This window comes from Ostrea edulis, chromosome 8 (genome assembly GCF_947568905.1).
Source record: "Ostrea edulis chromosome 8, xbOstEdul1.1, whole genome shotgun sequence".
NCBI classification, from domain to species: Eukaryota; Metazoa; Mollusca; class Bivalvia; order Ostreida; family Ostreidae; genus Ostrea; species Ostrea edulis.
The window spans coordinates 52478033-52495150 of NC_079171.1; the positions used below are offsets into that span (position 1 = coordinate 52478033).

The following is a 17118-nucleotide window of genomic DNA, read 5'->3' on the forward strand; positions in this document are numbered from 1 at the left end:
GTCATAGTAAATTTTCTCTAATTAGTATGTTTAGCTTGTTGAATCACGCATAATAAATATACTGGAACAGATTGTCATTTTGACACAAGCTGTAATTCAGAACTTCTGACAGTTGTTTTTAATCATTTTAATTTTTCATAAATGAATGATTTCAATAAACACTTACAAAACTGCTGTGTTGAAATATACCTATTAGTCTTTGAATTATCATGAATATTCATGAACATGCATTTCTTTGGGAAAATTGGTCAGTTTGTTTGAATATTCATTAAGTTTCATCTTTGTTCATGAAGGATACAGTTATGAACATGTTCATGAATTTTATTCACGAACTTCTTTTATTAACCTGTCAACCTTTCTTTAAACTGTTCATAAACAGTGATGAACAAGTTTTCTCTATCTCCATCATACATGCACACATGGCCACCAAAAACACGTCAAATTTGTGGGGAAAACTTTAATATATAGACAATCTCTGCCCAATTTCTTTTTCTATGGATTTCTGAAAATGTTTTCAAAGACATCTCCAGAAGGATGCATTGAAACTTTGCATTATATGGTATCCCTGCCCAACACTTCAATTTTTCAGTGTTGTCTGATCTCAACGAAATTTGTATGATGGAGTAGTTGAGGATTGGGAATAAAATTATGAACTTGCCATTTTCAAATGGCCGCAAATAGTGCATTTCTGAATAACACTTTCATGTACTTGGGAACCCCTTCCAAATTTTCCCCAGGTAGTTCTGAAAACGATTTTAGAGGCATTTCCAGCATTGTCAGCTGTCTCGCCTCCCCAAGTTGTCTGCTCCTAGACTTTATAAAGCAACAGGATAAAACAGAATTAGCCAAAATTTTGCCTAGGAAACGAAAAGATTATAACAAAATGAAACGAAACCTGATCTACCCTAATGTAATAACTGTTGTTACTGTATGATAACAGTAACATTTTTAGGTAACTCAGGTGACCTATTGCAATCGGTTGTAGTCCGTCGTCGTCCGTCGTGCGTTAACAATTGAACATTGTAAACTTCTTCTTGATAACTACCAGTTCAATTCTTTTCAAATTTGGTACGAAGTATCTTTGGGACAAGGGGAACATTAATTGTACATTTCAGGTCTCCAGCACCCCTGGGGCCTTAGGCGCGGGGCAAAAACTGCCCAAAATTTACCAATTTTCAAAAATCTTCTTCTTAAGAACCACACATGTGTAAGAAAAACTAAATGCATGGTGATGGAGAGCAGGAAGGCCTCTACCAAAATTGTAAATTTCATGATCCCTGGGGTAGGGGTTCTGACCCCAGTGTGAGGTCAAACTTGTTATATAGTGTTTATGTGTAAAACACTTAAATAACATCTTCTTTAGTGCTGTTGATACTATATTGAAACTAAATAGATATTTAGAAAGAGAAGGTAGTCCTTTACCAAAATTATAAATTTGATGATCCCAGGGGTAGGGGTTTTGGTATTAAGGGTGGGGTCAAAATGGTCAGTTATTGAATGTGTGAAAAATAGACATTTTTAACTTCGTCTTGATAGCTATCATTACAATTCTTTTCATATTTGGTATGAAGCATCTTTGGAACAAGGAGGACATAAATTGTAAATTTCAGGATTCCTGCACCCCTGGGACCCTAGGGGCGGGGCAAAAACTGCCCAAAATTGACCAATTTTCAAAAATCTTCTTAAGAACCGTACACGTGTTTAAAAAAAAAAGAAAAAAAACCAAATGCATGATGATGGACAACAGCAAGGGCTCTACCAAAATTGTAAATTTCGTGATCCCCAGGGTAGGGGTTCTGACCCCTGGACGGGGCCAAACTTGGTATGTAGTGTTTATCAGAGCTCCAGATAATTGATATTTTTTTACTACAAAGTGTATTTACTCCCTGGCTTTCAAATCAACGAGTATTTTGCTTTTCAGAAAAATTCAAAAGTATTTTGTTAATTTACTGATTATCTTTGCTCTTTTGCACAGATGTCACCAGATAAACGATACTTCTTCCGTTAAACTTTAACTTAAAGTTTATACTAAAAGGCCGCTCCAGCTATTTACGGGGAAAATCCTTTGCAGTTCTTTTTATTCAAACTATTCATGCATTGTCATTGGGAATTTGAAATTTATCATTTATGCATTAAATTTGAAGATGTCAGACACTCAGTCACATGACTATGATCCAATTTTGCATATCATTCGCTCACGATTGATAATACAAGTTTTTTTCCCCTGTGCTTTCAACCGCACACTAACTCTTTAAGAAAGAAGGTATAATAAGTAGGCCTATATAATAGTGTTTTCAGTTAACTCTTCCAATTTTTCAAAATTGTGATTGTCATCAAAACGTATTTCATAGCGATAAATATCATGTATGATCAAGCCCTGGGCTAACCTCAATTCATATGAATAGATTATTCATATTTATATCATACTACATGTATCACAAATATGCGGACTAATACGCATTACTTTGGGAGTGTAAAGTGTATTTATATTTGTTAATGCGTAATTGTACGCATGATTTTCAACTGAAATGCGTATTTGGTAAAATTTAATGAGTATATTTACGCTGATACGCACCTTCTCTGGAGCTCTGGTTTATGTGTAAAACACTTAAATAACATCTTCTTTAGTGCTGTTCACTTTTTTGGCACGCTGTTTTTGGCTACATTTAGCTCTAAATCTTCATAGTTATTTCGGATTTCAAACATTTCGGTTGAGCATCACTGAAGAGACATTATTTGTCGAAATGCGCATCTGGTGCATCAAAATTGGTACCGTATAAGTTTTACATTGAAACTAAATATATATTTAGAAAGAGAAGGTAGTCCTTTACCAAAATTGTAAATTTGATGATCACAGGGGTAGGGGTTTTGGTATCAGGATGGGGCCAGAATGGTCATGCAGTTATTAAATGTGTGAACAATAGACATTTTTAACTTCTTCTTGATAACTATCATTCTCATTCTTTTCACATTTGGTATGAAGCATCTTTGGAACAAGGAGGACATAAATTTTAAATTTCAGGATTCCTGCACCCCTGGGGCCTTATAGGCGGGACAAAAACTGCCCGAAATTGACCAATTTTCAAAAAATTTCTTCTCAAGAACTGCAGACATGTAAGAAAAACTAAATGCATGGTAATGGAGAGCAGGAAGGCCTCTACCAAAATTGTAAATTTCATGATCCCTGGGGTAGGGGTTCTGACCTCAGGGTGGGGCCAAACTTGGTATATAGTGTTTATCTGTAAAACACTTAAATAACATCTTCTTTAGTGCTGTTGATACTAAATTGAAAGTAAATGGATAGAGAAGGTAGTTCTTTACCAAAATTGTAAATTTGATTATATCTCCAGAGTAAGGGTTCTGACCCCAGGGTGGTGCAACACTTTGTATATAGAGTTTCTGTGTAAGTTTGCTGATACTGTATAAAATCTAAATGCATACTTAGGAATAGCAGAAAAGGATGTACAAAAAAGGTGAATTTCAATCAAAACCCAGGGTTATGACTTAAGGATGAATCCAAATTAGTCATATGTTTTGATGTTTTAATGTTAATACACCTATTATTTAAAGCCTTAATTCATCAGTGTATGCAATTCTGAAGGCAGTGAAGTTTTAAGAACACATTGTTTTATACTGTTGCTGAACATTAGAATTTAGCTTAGATATTCAGAACAGGAAGTGGCCAAGAGGTTAGAGCGTTCGCCCTGCATGCGGTAGGCTGGGGTTCGAATCCCGGCCACGACAGACCCAAATCGTGAAAATGGGTAGTGACATTTCCATTGCCAAACGCTCGGCATCAGGTGTGAATGTCACGGGTCCTCAGAGATGACCTTAAAAACGGATATCCTGTGTCACAGTAGGTGTGGCACGCTAAAGAACCCTCACTGCTCAATGGCCGTAAGCGCCGATCATAGGCCTAAATTTGAAGCCCTTCACCGGTCTTGGTGATATTTCAATATGAGTGAAAAATTCTTGAGCGAGACGTTAAGCAAGATACGATCAGCCAATCAATCAGAACAGGAATTTTTTTTCTAGATTTCATAGCCCATGTAATTAGTGATACTTTTTCACTAGTATTCAGGTGACCGATAAGGCCTGTGGGCCTCTTGTTTTTTAAATTTTCTTTCAACAACTCATATTTGTACTACTTTATTATGACAACTGTTACGTCACAATCAAATGAGCACATGAAAAGACATTGATTTGTAGTATACCCGAAAACAGTGACATAAGCAAACCCACGACCTACGTTAGAAATAGTGAGAATTTGTTTAGTCTACCCTTTTAGGCTCTGATTCAAGGAATAAACATGATGCTGAAAAAACTTATAATTTTGTTCAAGTTTTATTAAATCCAGGTGACCTATTGCAGTTGGTTGTTTGTTGGCGTTCATCATCTGTCATGTGTCGTCTGTTAACAATTGAACATTTTTAACTGCTTCTTGATATATCTATGATTACAATTCTTTTTAAATTTGGTATGAAGCATCTTTGGGGCAAGGGGGATGTAATTTGTAAATTTCAGGATTTCTGTCTCCTTAGGGGTGGGGCAAAACTGACCAAAAATCTTCTCTAGAACTGCACATATGTAAGAAAACTTAAATGCATAGTAATGTAGAGCAGGAAGGCCTCTACCGAAATTGTAAATTTCATTATCCCTGGAGTAGGGGTTCTGACTCAGGGCAGGGCCAAACTCGGTATATAGTATTTATGTGTAAAATATTTTTGTTAAATAATTTACTTGGTTTTTGTCACATAGATATACATACATACATAATTACATACATGCAAGGTGAAGATAACGAACAGTGATCAATCTCATAACTCCTATAAGCAATACAAAATAGATAGTAGGGCATACATACATTAATTACATACATACATACATTAATTACATACATACATACATACACATACATACTTATATACATACATACATACATACACATTATCTGTCGAAATGCGCATCTGGTGCATCAAAATTGGTACCGTATGAGTTATACGTGCATACATACATACATACATTACATACATACCTTACATACATACATACATTACATACATACATTACATACATACATACATTACATACATACAAACATTACATACATACGTATACATTACATACATACATTACATACATACATTACATACATACATACTTTACATACATACATACATTACATACATACATTACATACATACATTACATACATACATTACATACATACATTACATACATACATACATACATTACATACATATATTACATACATACATTACATACATACATACATTACATACATACATTACATACATACATACATTACATACATACATACATACATACATTACATACATACATTACATACATACATACATTACATACATACATACATTACATACATACATTACATACATACATACATTACATACATATATTACATACATACATTACATACATACATACATACATACATTACATACATACATTACATACATGCATTTCATACCGATTGTTAAGCCGTTTTTGGCACACTGATTTTGACTGCGGATAACTCCGTTTACCTGATCAGGATATGGGGCTCACGGCGGGTGTGACCGGTCAACAGGGGATGCTTACTCCCCCTAGGCACCAGATCCCACCTCTGGTGTGTCCAGGGGTCCGTGTTTGCCCAACTATCTATTTTGTATTGCTAGTAGGAGTTATGAGATTGATCACTGTTCGTTATCTTCACCTTGCATACATTATATACATACATTACATATATACATACATTACATACATACATTACATACATACATTACATACATACATTACATACATACATACATTACATACATACATACATTACATACATACATACATACATTACATACATACATACATACATACATTACATACGTTACATACATACATTACATACATACATACATACATTACATACATACATACATACATACATAATTACAGTACAGTACAGTACAATACATTACAGTACATTACATCCATCTGATAGACATGTACATTTCTCCCTCACATTGATTCAAACCTGTGGTTACTTGCTAGGAATCACTGTCTGTCCGTCTGTCTGTCTGTGCAGATGTGTCCGGGCCATAACTTCTTTGTTCTTTGACATAGGCATACCATATTTGGCACACAGGTGGATCACCATGAGACGATGTGTCGACTACCTTCATGACCTCTATATGACCTTGACCCTTGACCTCAAGGCCAAAATTAAAGGATTTTACATTGGATTCGTGTCAGAGCCATGACTTCTTTGTTCTTTGACGTAGGCATACCATATTTGACACATGAGTGTATCACCAAGAGACGATGTGTCGGGTACCTTCATCACCTCTATATGACCTTGAACTTTGACCTGAAGGTCAAAATTGATTATAGGGTTTTGACATAGTCATACCATAAGACATGGGTGTATCACCATGAGACTATGTGTCATGTACATTCATGACCTCTTTATGACCTTAACCTTTGATCTCAAGGTCAAAATTATAGGTTTATACCATGGATTTGTGTTCGAACTATATCTTCCATTTTCTTCTACAAAGGCATACCATATTTTTACACTCAGGAAAGAGGTAATTAGGGCCCCGCATGAAATGCGGGAAGCCCTATAGTAATCACATTGTCCGTCCGTCTTGCTGTCCGTCAACACTTTCTTTGTGACACGATAACTCAAACAGTTTTTATCGTACAGTTTTCAAATTTTGTACAGAAATAATGTACAATAAGAGGAAGAAGCCTATAGATTTTGGGGTCATTTCACTTTGTCTGTCTGTCTGTATGGCGTGATCTTTGTTATTATGAACACTTTCTTTGTGAAACAATAACTCAAACAGTTTTCATTGTACAGTTTTAAAATTTTGTACAGAAATACTTTACAATAAGAGGAAGACGCCTATAGATTTTGGGGTCCTGTCACTTTGTCTGTCTGTATGTATGTGTGTCATTATCTTTGTTATTATGAACACTTTCTTTGTGACACGATAACTAAAACAGTTTTCATTGTACAGTTTTCAAATTTTGTACAGAAATACTTTACAATAAGAGGAAAATACCTATATATTTTGAAGTCATGTCACTTTATCTGTCTGTTTGAATGTCATCATCTTTCTTATTATGACCGTATTTATTTACCACTGTCTAAGGGAGATAATTCAATTTGAATTATATGCATTGTATTGATATATAGAACATTTACAAGAAATAACTCTACAGCATTGTGTATGTCTATATATTTGGTTTTTTTTAATGTGATATAAAAAATGCTTGATGTTACATGTATATTGAATTAAAACACGTCATTCCCAGTCAACAACTTTCGATCGGGATCGGAATACGAAATAAAATTTCTTATATCCGGTTGCAAAGTAAAACTGCTTCATGCTTCAAGTTATTGAATTATGTAGTAATTGCACGTTACACATTAGAGAACTGTTCCTTTTAATAAAGAAAGTCACAAAATAGATACAAAATGAGTGTACCTTATTCATTACGGTTACCGAGGTTTTGTCGGCGAAAATCTCGAAATGGTGTGTTTCACTGCGTTTTTTTGACGGTAAGGTCCACACTTTCTACGTGAGTATTTTGATATTTGCTCATGAATTTTTTGCGCTTACATGGTATGTCTCGGCTAGGAATAATGGAAACTTTCTCACTTATATGTAAAGACATATTAATCTCTATTTTTAAAAATGTAGAACACTTTTATCAAATGACAATGTGTTTGAAAACGCTTAGAGCTCCAATGTCAGAATTTCCTTTTCCAAGACATCAATATGTCAAATTCATAATCCTTTTCGAATAGTATGTACCATATTTTGTACCAGTTATCCATTTTGAATCTCCTATTAGAATGGGATTTTGTTGCACACTGTTGTGTTTGAGTGGATGAGTGTGTGTCAAACAGAAGTAATTTAAATTCCATAAGTCTCTCATAAATATGCTTTATGATGCCCTTTTCACAAATTGGCATTCCAATGTATCTTTATATATTATTAATTCTAACATATATACCAGGTCCAAACATTGCTATATGAAATCCAGATGTCACTTTTCTCTAATAGCCCTTGACTATGTCAGTTTTCTAGTTTATACCTATTAACAACACCCTTTGGGAGATTGGGGTAAGTGGGGGGTATTCTTAGTGAGCATTACTCACAGTACCTCTTGTTCCATTTGTTCCACATTTTATCAAAGTTGCATATTTTAAGTTTTTGAATAGCAGCATATTTTTCCACATGATATTTTAACTTTAAGGTAGTTATTGCATGGGTCATTGAAAATTAATAAATCTATGAATTTTTGTTGTTGATTTTTACATATTTTGTAGTTGACATCTGTAATTCAATATCAAAGTATCATACATGGTTTTCACGGAAATTGTGACGCTACAGTTGTCATAGTAACCCCTCTTGTCGACTTTCTGTAATAAATGGTATAGGTATTTCAGATAGTGGATAAGATTGATACAAATAGAGTAAGTGATATAAGTTTTATATCAAATTGAAGTTAAAGCCTTAAATAATATATAATTTGTATTAATATGTCCATTTATTTTCATATGAAGTAGAAGCAGGGCTGTTTATGAGCAATTTCGCAATTTTTAGAAGGCAATTGTTCACCAAAGCAGACATATTTTCATCCCCTGATAAATAAATGACCAATGATTTTTTTTATTATACGCCCATCCTTAGACGGGTCATATTATGGTACAGCGATGTCTGTCCTTCCGTCCGTTTGAGATTTTCTGATTATATTTTCATTTCTCTTTTACATATCAAACTGAAACTTGCTATGTCGCTTTTTTGTGGGTCTCTCTGGAACATGTTGCAATTTTGACCCATTTCAAAATATCTTGCCTGAGTTTTGCCCCTTGTTTTGGAAAAAATTGCTATTTTGAGGTTGCATAGATAGTCCGGCAAACTCCTTCCACAGTTTTCAAGTGAGGAATTTCTTATTTTAGTGATTGTTTGTATGGATATTGAATGTGTGCATGTGCCAAGGATTTTGATTTTGAATTTCTTCAATATGCATCTGTTATATAACAAATTTCATTACATGTTATAGCAAAAAGGTTGTAATTTAAAAAAAAACCCAGTATATGTACATATAGAACCTGAAACTGCCATATGAGGGGTTAACCAATTTAAAAGTTCATATCACAACCCCCATGGCAGCACTACAAGAGGACAGGGCGCCTCCTCGTAGTGGGAACTTCATGCAAAATACCAGTATATAAATTTTATTTGATATAGAAATATAGTTTTTTGTAATCAATTTAATTTTTTCAAAAACCGCACATCGAAGTATAATTAAAAATGTGCATATACAAATATTTTTTTAGAGGTTTCATCTCAGAAAAAGGTATACATGCATGTATTTAACACTCTCACACAAGTACATGCACACATACACGCGTGTACACACATATACGCCACCTGAAAGGTTTATTCAAAGAAAAAATGAAATACTTTTGTTTTTATCCTGCAAAGGTGTATACATTATATAAATATTGCATGTAGTTGAGGGTAACATTGAAAATTTTCACCCCGAGAAAACCATTGTCAACCGAGGCATAGCCAAGGTTGACACTGGTTTCTGGAGGGGTGAAAATTTCAATGTTACCCTCAACTACATGCAATATTTGTTTTATTATACTGAATGTTATGTAAACAGGAAAGCAGACAAACTTACGTCTGTTGACATTTGATCAATCACTGTCATGCGATATTTTGTATTTCGATGCGGGTACTCGCGTTTATTACAAACGCTCAAACGACGTCGTCTAGCAATCTACGGCGAACCGTACGCGCATAAATTTGACGCATATGTGATAATTTTTTTATAATATCACCCGTTGTTAAGTACTGTCACCCGTTGCTAGATACTATCACCCTGGGGCGCGTGTTTTCTGTTCTCAGAGGGTAACAATATGTTTTTTCAAATGCTTCTCGACCAATTAGGTTCGAGTATTTTACATGAAAGTATAATAATACAATTTGTCTTTAATTACTTTCATAACCTTAAAGCATATTTTTCATCCTGAATGTTTTTGTACACTTCTGTATATAAATTCAATTTACTTTTTATGTGATTTCATATTCTTGAGGTTTTTCGTCTTTGTTATCTAATCTACAGTATATTTTATACTTGTATGATTTACAGGCAATAAGAGATATTATGCTATTTTAAAAAAGTGTATTTTCATTGTTTTCATAGTAAAATCTTATCACAATTGTTTTCCATGATATATCAAATTTTAAAACTTGTTTAACAATGCCCCATATACATGTATGAGGAACATTTTTGCATTTTAAGATAAGGTGTTCATTGTTTTCTTTAACATCTCTGCAAAAGAGATTTTCCCACAGCAAGCATTAGCTGATTGACAGATAGAACATGTATACCTCGTGTGTAACAACAAAAATTAGAAAATCAAATACACATTTTAATACAGATTTTCCCATAGCAAAGTGTTAGCTGCTTGACAGATAGAGCATGTGTACCCCGTGTGTAACAACAGAAATTAGAAAATCAAATTAATATATTCATGTACACACGTACGCGTATATCCACAATCGGGAAATCAATCGATCGACGATGATAGTAGCATCGACTGATTTGTGTTAAATACACATTAAAACAACCGAGCTACCAACACACAAGGTGCATAATGGGCAAAATGAAGGCCTTGTGTTGGGCACAAGTGCCAATGGAGTCCCATGTATAGAAACAACATGTGGACAAGGGTTGCATTGGTTGACATATCTGTATACCCTGTTTCCCATTTTTATTGAAATGACATAGTTTGTTTTTTAAATCGGATTCATAATGAAATTAAATTCACTGTTATTGTCAAAGATATAAGAATTTATGGTTGTACAGCTTGAATTGTATGAAATTCTCTGTATATTTTCATATTTATAGGTGAAAGTGAAACCAATCAAAAATGTTTCATGTGAATGTTTGGAACAAGAAATTGACTCTGGCATTCTTGGGCAGGTTGGATCTGAGCTCTTTGCAGAAGCAGAACACTCAGTACTGTGTCCAAATTCCTTGGGAATAATATGTATGGAAACCAAAGTAAGTGTCAATTACTATTTAGGTCATTCAGTTGCCATCATGTGTTGACGGTTGTGTATACATTAATGACGAGTTATGCACCCATGTTAACATGGTTTGGTGGAAAAGAAAGAGATTTAAACTCCAAAAGAAATAGCATTACACATGATGTTTTTTCACTTACAATTTTAAATACAGCCTCTAATGACCACTATTTAAAAAAGGCAAATGCAATAAATGAATTCAAAACAACATCAATATATGCAAGGAAAGATTTAATATGTTATTACTGTAGCTTGTAGTCTTGAAAAATGATCTTTGTTGGCATAGACTAAAAGTAACTGTCACATAAGATCAGTTTAGTTAGTCAATGTAGGCAAATGGGGTCATAAGAGAAATCGTATCACAAGCTAGTTTGTATTTGTTAGGTCACCTGAGTTTACTCAGTTTTATTACTGAGTTTTACTATTGCAATTGGTCTTTGTCCTTTGTCATGCATCGTCTGTCGTGCGTTAATAATTGAACATTTTGAACTTCATCTTGATAACTACCATTCCAATTCTTATGAAATTTGGTATAAACCATCTTTTGGACAAGGTGGACATAAAATATATATTTTAGGACTCATGCCCCCCCTGGGGCCTTAGGGGCGGGGCCAAAACTGCCCCAAGAAAGTGGCCATTTTAAAAAAAAATATTCTCTATAGCTGCACATTTCTAAGAAAAACTAATGCATAGTAATGTAGAACAGGAAGGCTTCTACCTCAATTGATCCCTGGAGTAGGGGTTCTGACCCACGGGCAAACTTGGTATATGGTATTTATGGGTAAAAAGTTTAAAATACATTTCTTTAATGCTATTGATATGAAATTGAAGCTAAATGGATAGTTATAATGAACAGGTAATCCTTTACCAAAATTGTAAATTTCATGATTCTAGGGGTAGGGGTTTTGATATGAGGGTTTGGCCAAAATGGTCAGTGATTAAACATTTTTTATTTTAATTTCTTCTTGATAACTACCATTCCAATTCTTTTCAGTTTTGATTTGAACCATCTTTGGGACAAGGTGGACATAAATTGTAAATTTCAAATAGTGACCAATATTCAAAAATATTCTCTATAACTGCACATTTGTAAGTGTAAAACCATTAGAAAACTTATCTTCTTTGGTGCTATTGATACCAAACTGAAGGTAAATGGATATTTATATAATAAGCAGGTAGCCCTTTACCAAATTTGTAAATTTCGTAATCCCAAGGGTAGGGGTTTTGGTATGAGGATGGGGCCAATATGATCAGTGACTGAATGTGTTAACAATTGAACATTTTGAACTTCTCGATAATTACCATTCCAACTCCTCAGAAATTTTATATGTCGAAGCATCGTTTGGAAAATGGGGACACAGATTGTAAATTTCAGGTATCCTGCTCCCCTAGGGGTGGGACAAAAAGTGTTAGGATAAGAGGAATGTAAATTGTGAAATTAAGATCATAGCTCCCTCAAGGCCTCATGGATAGGGCTAAAACTAAAAAAAAAATGCAAAAGCTTTAAAAATCTTCTCTACTCCCACACACGGAGAAAAATCAAATGCATGGTCATGGTGTACACAAAGCCCTTTACCAAAATTGTGAAATTCATTGCACCTTGGTCAGGGAATTGTGGGCTGATTTAAATGCTTCAAACTTCATCTTTCTTTCGGTTGTAATTGTATGGGAATTGTACACATATTTAGAAAGATCATAAAGCTGAGAACAAGACTCCAGAATGAGGCGTAAATACAGATAAGAGACTCCCAAACAGGTCTGTGTATGGACTATGATACTCAGGTGACCGTTAAGACCTGTGGGCCTCTTATCGTTTTCATCATGACTGGGACGTTGCCTGAAAAGTTGAATGGTGACTGCAATCGTCTTAAGAACAAAATATGAATAAAGACTCCATAAAATTTACTGACAAATTCAAGCTAGTACACAAAATGTTCACATTTAGTCATACCATAACCCTTCAGGTGCATGGTTAGAGAGGGTCCGCTAGTGGGGGAGGGTCCAGTTTGAATAGGAGATATGTAATAGAAAAAAATCTTCTCAATAAAATGGAGGTTATTTTTTGTGAAATAAACACAGAGAAGCAATCAAAATAAAGATTGTAATGTATTCAGAATTAAGCTTACAAGAGTATTAACACATTCCACATCATCAGTTAACAGCTTATCAGCAGTAAAAAGTTCAATTAAGAATAACTATGATAATTATCTATTTTCTGCAAATGTGTGATATTTGAAAAAGTAATTATATATAACCTTCAATGTGTACCCTGTCTGATCTGAAGAAGGGTCATGGTATGTGCTTGTGTGTGACTGAAAGGTTTATAAGATTCATTTTCTAGTTGCATGGGATTTGAGACTTTTGCACATTAGTTTTACATTATTTTTTTTAATTTGCAGTTAATATTTGTCTATCTGAAAATGCCAAAAGAACATCTTTTAAGCATACATTTGAAAAAAACAATCAAAACTGAAGGAAAGATTCACTATACTAGACCTTTTGACATGCTGAAAGCGGAAGATAGAGCAGAGGTTTGTGAATTTATGTATTGGCTTGGTTGTGTCCAAAACCATGAAGGACTATTCAAGATGGGCGTATGATCAGGTGCATATCTCAAGGAAGAAGTAAGTAATGTATAGTTAATGTGTTTGATGCTATTTTAGTCTACCAAAAAAAATTATTATAATAAACTGCAAAAAATGATTGAACTGGTTGTTGCATCTAAAAGCAAATATTTGCAGCCCCAAAAAGTTGTTCTTAATATGTACATGTATACTACAGTTAAACCTTGATATCTCGAACACCAATATCTCAAATACCATGTATATGTCGAAGTGATTTGGAAGTGCCAACTTATTCTTCAAGTATTTACCTTGATATCTTGAATCCTCTGTTTGTTTGATATTCGTAGGATTGGTTAACTATATATCGTTAACCGAATGGTGACTGTATTATCTGCCATAATACTCTCCATCTCATTGCGATCCAGCCTCACCCTCCAACACCTCCCAAATGCACCAACGTAGTGAAGTTGAAGTGTGTTGTAGTAACATACATATGCTCCGTATGAGACGTATGGGTTGTCCCATGGTTTAAAAATAAATAAATATAAATAAATAAGGACCACCGTGTACCAACACGTCTAATGACTGTGGTACTGTCTTTTGATGGCCGGACACATACATGTGGTCATATGTCATAAATCATAATCAAATAAAGAAGTAACTTATAAATGATTAATAAAAATGATAAAGAAAATTTAATATAATAATTGTTATTTGATTTGATTTATTTAATAATTATAATAATACTAATTTATGTTTAATATATTATATATTTTTTTTTATAAATAACAGAATATTTAATATTTATTTGGATTTGGATTTTAATAGAAGGTAATAATTAGTAATAATTAGTAATATTAGTAACAGGTAATAGTAATAGGGATGTACATGTAGGTATGTATATACATGTGAAATAACTAAAATATATACAGAAAAGAATTAGGTCGCCAAAGAAAATTTTGATAATAGAGTGCTACTAGTTATTAGTTATTAATTATAAATTTTGCCATACAACAATTTTGAGATCGTCATTAGGCAAGAATTTTGAGGTCGTCATCAGGTGCTACACCTCATACCCTGTACCATGTTTCTGTAGCTAGATCCAGCTTATATCTCAAAGTGTTTTAGGTCACCTGACTTGAATTGAACATTCTTAATGCTCTTGATAACTACCATTCCAATCCTTTTCAAATTTGGTATGAAGCATCTTTGGGACAAGGGGGGCCTATAATAAATTTTGGGACACCTGCACTTCTTGGGCCTTTGGAGTGGGGCAAAAACTGCCATAAATTGACCAATTTTCAAAAATCTTCAACTCTACAATTTCTTATCTGTATGAAAAATTAAATGCATATAGTAATGTTGGGCAGGAAGGCCTATACAAAAATTATAAATGTCATGTTCCCTGGAGTAGAGATTCTGACTGCAGGGTAGGGCTAATCTTAGTATTATATGGTGTATATGTGTAAAACATTTAAATAATATCTTCTGTAGTGCAATTGATATTAAATGAAATTAAATAAATATTTAGATGGAGTAGTTCGTCCTTTACCATATTTGTTAATTTCATGATACCATTTCCCAGGGGGTAACAGTTTTTATTTCAGGGTGGAGCCAAAATTATGACAGTGATTTATTGTTTTTATCATTTGAAAGAATCCTGTAAGTTTGCTGATATGGTATAAAATTAAGTGCAAATTTAGGAAAAACAGGAAGGGATGTACCAAAATTGTGAATTTTTCAACCTTGGGTTTTGATTCTAGGATAGATCCAAATTTGTCATATCATGTGAATCTTACATAATTTTATTTATCAAAAAAGCAGGAAGGGATGTACCAAAATTGTGAATAATTTTATAAAGTCTTAAATCAATATAGGCACTTTTTTATCAAAATGTTTTTTCTTCTTTGTTTCAATGTCCCCTTCTCAACGGTATAATTGCCTTTATCGGTATTGGTATTTGAAGACGGTCTCTCGTTTTTTTTTTTTTCATTATTTTTTTTCTTCACTTTCTGTTGTTCTATATATGTCCTTGGACTTCCGAAGCATAAACGCTAAAGAATAAGCATGTAAGAAGACATGATGAGACGTGGTGTAAGAGGAGATAGTTTATTGGTTATCTATTTTGATTTCTACGTATCGATTCAGTGTATCAGAATACATATAGGAATGAAAAATGAAAGTACAAAAAATAAGTAAGTCGTACCCAATTTACTTCTAGAGAAAAAAACGTAAGTTATAATCGATAATGAATGCGCACTTTGGCGCATGAATTAAATAATTTAATGCACCAATTTTCACCTGAATGGGACTAGGGCGCATGACCTTCCCAATCACTGTTGGTGTAAGACTAGAATGATCCAGATGTCCCCCAATATCTGAAGATTTTACAGGATCTTGACTGGAATAATCCAGATGTCCCTCAGTATCAATTTGGAATTGTTGTGTAATCTACATTATACATAAATAAACCTTTATGTTTTGTAAACTGCACAAATTATTTATTGTAGAAATCTGACCAGTCTTGTAGACATATATATAAATATACATATATAGTCTGTAAAGGGTTACATATTTGCAGAAATGTTTGGAACTTTCTCTCTATGTTAGATCGTACCTGGTAACAGTTGTGTTAAGTTTTGAAATCATAAAATAAGCACCTGCATCACCATGTGACATATTGTAATCCATTGTCATGTGTAACTACTAATAATCTCTAAAACATTTTCAACTTCTTTTCAGAGCCTTGACCATACAGTGAAAATGTATAAATTCTTAAAGAATACACTTCTCTACTCTTGGGCATCTAGGAGGCAGAATAGAGTGCATAGTTAAGATGAGTAAGGCTATTGTGCTGGGATCATTCCCTTCCTCAGAACAACAAAAATATTCCTCTATCTTGAGATCTCCATCTGATAACGATATATTGTTAAGCCACACGAGTGATAGGGATGTAACAGCATTGTACTCGTGTGACTGTTACAGCCCATGGGCCTCTTGCTTTTCATTGATTGATTCCTTTTTTAGGTGACCTATTGCAATTGGTTGTTGTCTGTCATCGTACGTCGTGTGTTAACTACTCTTGATAACTACTAATCAGTTCTTATCAAATTTGATATGAAGCATCTTGGGAACAAAGGGGAAATAAATTGTAAATTTCAGGACACCTGCCCCACTGGGGCCTTAGGGTGGGATAAAAACTGCCAAAAGTGACTTATTTTCAGAAATCTTCTTCTATACAACTGCATTTGTCTAAGAAAAACTGAATGCATTGTGATGTAGAGCATTGAGGCCTCTACCAACATTGTAAATTTCATGATCCCCAGGGTAGAGGTTTTGACCCCTGAGCATGGCCAAACTTGGCATATAGTATTTATGTGTAAAATGTTTAAATAACATTTTCTTTAGTGTTATTGATA

The 17118-nt window shown here is 33.9% G+C and overlaps 1 pseudogene; it reads left to right on the top strand.

Moving 5' to 3' along the window:
• The window catches only part of LOC125661421 (uncharacterized), a 37029-nt pseudogene extending 19911 nt beyond the window's left edge, over positions 1-17118 (top strand).